The following is a 7,500-nucleotide window of genomic DNA, read 5'->3' as shown; positions in this document are numbered from 1 at the left end:
GGCTAGAAACGTGAGAAGACGCGTGAATAGATGCTTCATTTAAACCATGGGTCGGTAACCTTTTGAACACAGCGTGCCAATTAATGCTCAATGCCATTTTCTTTTTCTACCGTGTGTGTCAAGTGCTTTCCCTAAACGCTGTATACCTAATGGAGTGTCAAGTGCTTTCCCTAAACGCTGTATACCCTATGGAAATTTAAACCATAGTTAAACACTCGGTGAGCGGCGGGGTCTCAAACTTGCCTATATTTCATTGGTTTTAGTGTAAAAAAATATTTAGGAACACACAAATCTAAAGTATGGTAGGAGTAGCGATGTACGATACACATTCTCTCTCTCTCTCTTGATATTATTACAATTATCGTTATCACTATCATCATTATCATCATAACGTACAGCATCCTAATTATATTTGTTGCTACTGTACTGTATATTACTGTCACTGTTCTGCTATTGACAAAGTTATTTTCATGAACTTTATATTCATTATCAGTCATTTCATCATTTCTAATCACCGTAATCAATATTCTTTACGCAATTTTAAGTTCATAAAAAACAGTTAAAAGGACTTTATTACTATTATTATCATTGGTATCATTTCTATATTTATTGCCATTGATGATAGAAAGAATTGTTGTTAATTTCAACCCTATCAGTATCATTATAATTACTGATTGTCTACACCAATATCATCTTGCTGTTGTGTAGTGAACTCTGGCGTGCTTCCCGTAGAGTTTCACAATTTCATGCTGCCGGTTCCCACGGTCCTCTGTTAGGTTGTTTCTTCATTTAAATCTACATTACTCCAAATCCGTACGTTGAATACTCTTAGTGCCGTGATAGGATCTTGTCTCTAGCACGCCTCTTTCGTAATTAAACGATCTTCGTTTTTTTTTTTCTCTCTCTCTTTTACTGATTAGTGTTTCCTTTCTTGAAACTGAACGGAATAAAGCTTGATTCCGAGATTTCATTTTATTCAATAAATAAAAGCGTGGCACAGAAATGTCTCTTAGATGATAACCTCACTTGTCACGTCATGCAAAAAGTACACGTCGCCTACAGCTTGCAACGGCAATAACCTTTGCGGATAATTCCCATGAAAGATTTTTGTAAATGAATACACGTTTTTTATAACTGCATTTAGAATGGAGTTTTAATCATTTTGATTATTGGATATGCAGGGTGATATGACCAAGTTTACTGATATTACCTAATGCAACTCTTGCTGCAAAGTTTGTATCTTTCGTCCTTTTTGCATCTGGGTTTTGTTAGTCGAAACCCAAATATTTGAATAGTTAATTATGCTTAGAACTAGAGCTTGCACAACCATGAGTCTAGTTTTAGTAGTGATTTGATTTCTTTTGTGATTAAGATATACCAGGAGAGAGAGGGAGAGGGAGGGAGGGAGGGAGGGAGAGGGAGGGAGAGGGAGGGAGGGAGGGAGGGAGAGGAGGAGAGGGAGGGAGGGAGACGGAGGGAGGGAGAGGGAGGGAGGGAGAGGGAGGGAGGGAGGGAGAGGGCGGGAGGGGAGAGGGAGAGGGAGAGGGAGAGAGAGAGGGAGAGGGGGAGAGAGAGAGAGAGAGAGAGAGAGAGAGAGAGAGAGAGAGAGAGAGAGAGAGAGAGAGAGAGAGAGAGAGAGAGAGAGAGAGAGAGAGACGCCACACACACACATATCTATGTGTGTGCGTGTCTCTCTCTCCCTCTTTCTGTGTGTGCGTGTAAAATTTTTCAGTCATTTTATTCCCGGCCCGAAAAGGCAGGATTAAAGGAGAGGAAACAAAAGGGAAAAAAGGGGAGTAGGGAAGAGCAGGTGAAAGATATTTCTGAAAGCATATCCAAATTTGTTTATCTATTTGTTGTTGTTGTTGTTTAGGCTCCTCCCCTTTTGTAAGCTTTGTCCCCTCACTTCCTGTCGGGCTGGTGATGCCACGTATCACCACGAGAATTAATATGCGACGTTAACTCTTGCGTTAGTTTCTAGCCAATTTGTGTAACTTTGATTTTTGGTTTTCCTCCAATATGTTTGAATAGATTAGAATTTCCACATTTTGTTTTCCTCGTTGCATTTTGTCACCCACGGGCTTAGTAATGAGAGATGTCGCTGGTTGCCGCCATTTTGTAGATAACCTAGGTCGATCTCACCATACACACACAAATACAAGGTTGTGCGTACGTACACATGTGTGTGTGTGTGTGTGTGTGTGTGTGTGTGTGTGTGTGTGTGTGTGTGTGTGTGTGTGTGTGTGTGTGTGTGTGTGTGTGTGTGTGTGTGTGCGCGTGCGTGAGTATATGTGCGTGCGTGAGAGAGAAAGGGACAGGCAGACAGAGAAAGGGGTGGTGGGCGCAGACAGATATAGTTTGGGATAGAAACAGAGAAAGGCAGACAGGCAGAGAGAGAGAGAGGCATTCAGAGAGAGACACTTCAATAGAGAGTGAGGCAGACAGAGAAAGAGAGACAAATTGAGAGAGAGAGGCAGACAGAGAGAGAAAGAGAGGCAAGTCGAGAGGGAGAGGGAGAGAGTAAATCAGGAACGAAGGGGGTGCTTGTGCCTGCTATCGAAGCGCCATCTCACGGCTCCGCCCTGCTTGGCACTCTCTAACCACCCCGGAAGAACCTCACCTGATTTTATATTGTTGCACCTGACAGCGAACGATGAATACAAACAAGTAGGAATGAGCGTCAAAAAATGCATGCGATTAACCTTAATTAAGCAAATCTAGTTGCCGATCTATTAAGTTAGCTATAATACCCTATTGATATATGACAATAGTAATATGTAATGCTGTCAATGTTCTTTTTTTTACGATCGTTAAATGCCGCGAGGGATAGATGACGGAAGTTAAGCGCGCGCAACGGCAGCAGACTGGCGTGAAGGCCAGATGGAACTTGTGTATGCGATGCCGCAGGTGGTATCAATTACTGATGTGAAATGCCTCGGCTGTCACAAATTACGTTGCATGAACTATGGGAATTTCATCACGAAAGTTACCAAAGCCAATAGTTACTGTTTTATATTGACAAGTGATCTTGACCGCGGAAACGAAAGCCTATGAACTTTGACCTTGTAAATCTGAGATCCCGGTGCAGAGCCTCAGTTCGGGTTCATGTCAGTCCTTGGTTATGAGAAGACTGTTTACAAAAAAAAAAATTACACGAACGAGTTTGATCATTTCATAACAAGGAAGATATTTTGAAAACCGAGTTGCGTAGTCACTTATGCTGCCTGGTAGACCAACATTGCGGGAAAGGAGGACAAAGATCAAGTCCAATCTGTGTCCTGGGGATTTAAATATTGGAGTGAAGTTGTTCCTCCTAAGGGCTAGGTGTTGCTCCACGGCTCCCGACAAGGAGAGTTGATCAGCGGTCCGATGATGGCTATAAATCCCGTGTTTGACATATGACGAAGAAGGAAGTGTTGCATCAACACATGGCTTTCGCGGAAGGGGAAATACAACACAACGTTGGTATGCCTTCTGAGGCAGAACAAATGAATAAACAGGCAAAGCGGTGAACACGCGCTTATTCATACATAAGAGTGAAGATATATGTAACAAAGTGAATAACAGAGCATTTGAATAAATACATTGCACAGAAAATTACAATCGGTACATAAAATAGCATAAGCATACACACTTCATACACATGTTAGATATGTTGATCAAATATATGTAACTGGTATAACTTTAAAAGTCCGTATAGAGGAAAGCTTGTGGATGTGATGTGGCTGAGTGAGTAGTAAAATGGGAAGGGATGTAGAGTGAGATAACTGGAGAAGATGAAGGAGAAAAAAGAAAGGAAATAGATAAAAGGAACAGGAAGGGAGGAAAAAACTAAAAGGTGAGATGGTGTGGAAACGGATAAGTGAAAAGTTGCAAGAATATTTGGGAGTCTCAATCAGCGGGTATGTTTTATATAGGTGTTGCCTGTGTGAATATGTGGATGTTTGTGATGATGTGTGGATTAAGTGTGCTGGTGATATACATATGGTGAAACTGTGCACATCAAAAACAAAACTGTTGAGGTCACAGAGAGAGAGAGCCAGCGATATGTGTAAAGATAAACAAAGGCACACGCACGCACGCACGCACGCACAGATAGATGGACATACATGTGTGTGTGTTTGTGTGTGTGTGTGTGTGGGGGGGGATTACTGTCATTTTGTTGGTTAGGGTTAAGCTTAGTAGGATTAGGGCGATTCATCTGAGAAACACACGGTGAAGGTTGAGATATACAAAGGGACCGTATATGCACACATACATATACATATATACATACATACATTCATATATATAATATATATACATATATATGTGTATGTATGTATGTATATATGTATATATACATACTCTCTCTCCTCGCACTCTAGCACTATATCTCATTCTCTTCTCTCTCTTCTCTCATCTACTCTTCCCCTCTCTTCCTCCCTTTCTTATCTTTTCTCTCTGGCTCTCTGTCTTTTCACACGCTTTCCTTTTCTTTCTCTCGCCCGTACTTAGACTCTCACTTTTTTATGCTGTTTTTTTTATTCTGACCTTCCTTTATTCTCTAGTATCCCATACTCTCCCTCACTCACTTGCATACTCTCTCACTCACTCACTCTTTCTCTGCGTCTCCCCCTCTTTCTTTCTCTCCCTCTCTCTTACTCTTTCTCTCTCTCTCTCTCTCTCTCTCTCTCTCTCTCTCTCTCTCTCTATATATATATATATATATATATATATATATATATATATATATATATATATGTATATATATATATATATATATATATATATATATATATATGTATGTATATATGTATATATATATACAAATGTAAAATGTGTTTGAAGGACTGGCCCTTGAAGAAGTTCAGGAGGTTGCAGTCCGAAGAAGAAATGAATGCAAAAGTGATTTGAGGTTTGCGAGTCCTGTGAATTCTGCTCGAGTCGAGGAAGAGAGATCCTAAAACTCCGCCTTTTTTCTAGATGGGAACAAATGCTTTATCATAGGGGTATTGTATCTACTTAATATAATGCTAGGTCTGCCTTGGGGAAAAATAAGCAACTGTTTTTCTTAACATTCTCACTTGTTCTTCTTTCCCACGATGTTGTTATCGCCTCTCCCTCTCTTATCGCCCACATTCCCAGGAACCTTAGTCATCTTACAAGCAGGATGTCTTAGCAAGCGTCGCCGAGTCACCCCCCCCCCTTCCCTTCCCCGGGTCGCCGGGTGTCTCCCCTGGCTAGCAGGTGCCATACTGGCGCATGCACAACCCAGCTTGCAATTGCAGACTCATCAACTTGCTGTACTCGACGTCATTCTGTCCAAACTTTGTAACGAGCTCTAACATTACTGTAGCGTCCCTTTTTTTCAACAATACTGCACAGAGTGTCACCCCAAGCCCTAAAACCTAAACCCTAAAAGTGAATTAGCATCGAAGGGTTTCCCTTTCTGTCTTCCTCTGAGAGAGACCCCTCTGTCCGTGCCCGTTCGTGAGAAGGGGTCACGAAAGATCCCAAGCCCTCCGCTTCGCCCTCTCTCGCGATGATTCACCCGTCCCTCCCGCGCCCTTAGCCTCGGGCCATTCCGCGCGCGCGCTTTTCAAACGCCAGCAGTTTTTCATGGCCACTCCGCCGCCGCCCCGCAGCGCCTTTCCTGTTGCGTAACGTGCTGGCCACAGCTGCTGTGTTGGATGTTTTTCTTTTCATCTTTTTTTTCCGTCCCTCGCCTTCTCAGCCGAACTGCTTTCACTAACTACTGCCTCCATGGGCTTAGAGCCGGGCTATTAAACTCCCCTTTCATTCTGACAGACACCCCCCCCCTCCCCCGCTCTAGCTCATGCCGCAGACGCAGCAACTTTCCCTTACCGCCTCGCCGCTCGCCTACCCCTCCTAAGGACCTCCAAGCCTCGTCCCACTGGCTCTTTGTTCTTCAAAATATACAGAATGCCGGTCAAATGCAAGGAAGCGGGTCAGGCAAAAAAAAAAAACAAAAAAACATCCCATTCCTGCTAACGCGCCGCCACGAACCGAAGACCTTGAGACATCCATTCACACAGGAATTTGCAAGCATCCTTCGAGTTCTTAGCCTCACATAATGCTAGTTTTTTTTTTTTTTTACGTCATGAAAATGGCTTCCCCTTCTATTTTCATCTATCCCCCCTCCCTTTCGGGTATCCTTTTGTGCCGGTTTATTATCTCTATCACCCTCAATCTCTACACCTAAATATGAAACTGCTTCCTAAGGCTCTGTCGTGTTGCTCATTAACTTCGTACCACCTCACTTCGTATTGAGATCGTCTATGAATTCTTCCACTAATTTCAAATCTAACCCCACCAAAGTTTCTTCTAATGTGTCCAAACTAACTGTAAAAAGTCGAAAGTGTATCCTCGAAAACTTGGTCTACAGCAATGAAACTTGCTCTTCGCTGGCCACATAGTATGCTCGTCAATGAACAAAAACTCATACAAAAGCTGTTCTATTTCCGTACGAGATATAGCACTATCCATGAATCTAAAATAGTTACTCTACAGACTCAACAACTAAAACAAAGAAATCTCTCTAAAAAAAAAAGTTATATTGATCCACAAGAAAATCATATTCAACAGCAATACAAATCTCTCTCCCGAACATCACATCTATGACGTCATCGCTCAGATCACGTGACTTAATATTGACGGTTTTCTTTGCAAGTTCCCCCAATTTTTGATAGCCCCTCCCTCAAATTGAATCGGACCGTTTTTTGTCACCTAAATTTCATTACAGCGTTTACCTCCCCGACGCCTCCTCGCCCCTTTTGTCTCATCCCCACACCCTTTCTCTCATCCCGACCCCTTTTCTCGCATCCTCACCCCCTTTCGATCCCACCCCTTTTTATCCTCACCCCTTTCTCGCATCCTCCCCACTAGAGAAAATTTTCGCAATAAAGTCCCGGCTTTTTGTGCACGTTTAAAAGTTCCCCAAAGGGTTGTTTTTGCCATACCTTCGGGGAAGGACGTGTTCCGGGGAACGTGAATGTCTAATGTAGAACCGATGAGGAAAGGGAGGCGCGCGACAGGGACCAGGGTCTCGTCCGGAACGCGCGTGGATGCAAGGTCGCATGCAGGCTGGCGAGTGGGGAGCGGGGCCGGAGGGTATCCTGTCATCTCGGGGGAGGCCTGTGGAAGACCAAGGGTCCTGCGGGGAAACTCGTCTGAGTAGCAGGGGTGGAGTCAGAAGCAATACCATGTGGGAGTGAGGCGAGTGAGGGAATGTTGTCGATTGAATTCATCCAAGGGTGCTGGCTGGGGGGGGGGGGGGGAGAGAGAGAGAGAGAGAGAGAGAGAGAGAGAGAGAGAGAGAGAGGGAAAGGGGGGAGATGGGGGGGAGATACACAACACACACACACACACAAATTATTGTTATATATGTATTATATTATATAAAATATATATATATATATATATATATATATATTATATTATATTTTTTATATATATATATATATTATATTATTATATATTAAGAGAGAGAGAGAGAGA

This window comes from Penaeus vannamei, chromosome 18 (assembly GCF_042767895.1).
Source record: "Penaeus vannamei isolate JL-2024 chromosome 18, ASM4276789v1, whole genome shotgun sequence".
Lineage (NCBI taxonomy): Eukaryota > Metazoa > Arthropoda > Malacostraca > Decapoda > Penaeidae > Penaeus > Penaeus vannamei.
The sequence above is the reverse complement of the archived record's forward strand: the minus strand, read 5'-3'. Positions refer to the sequence as shown.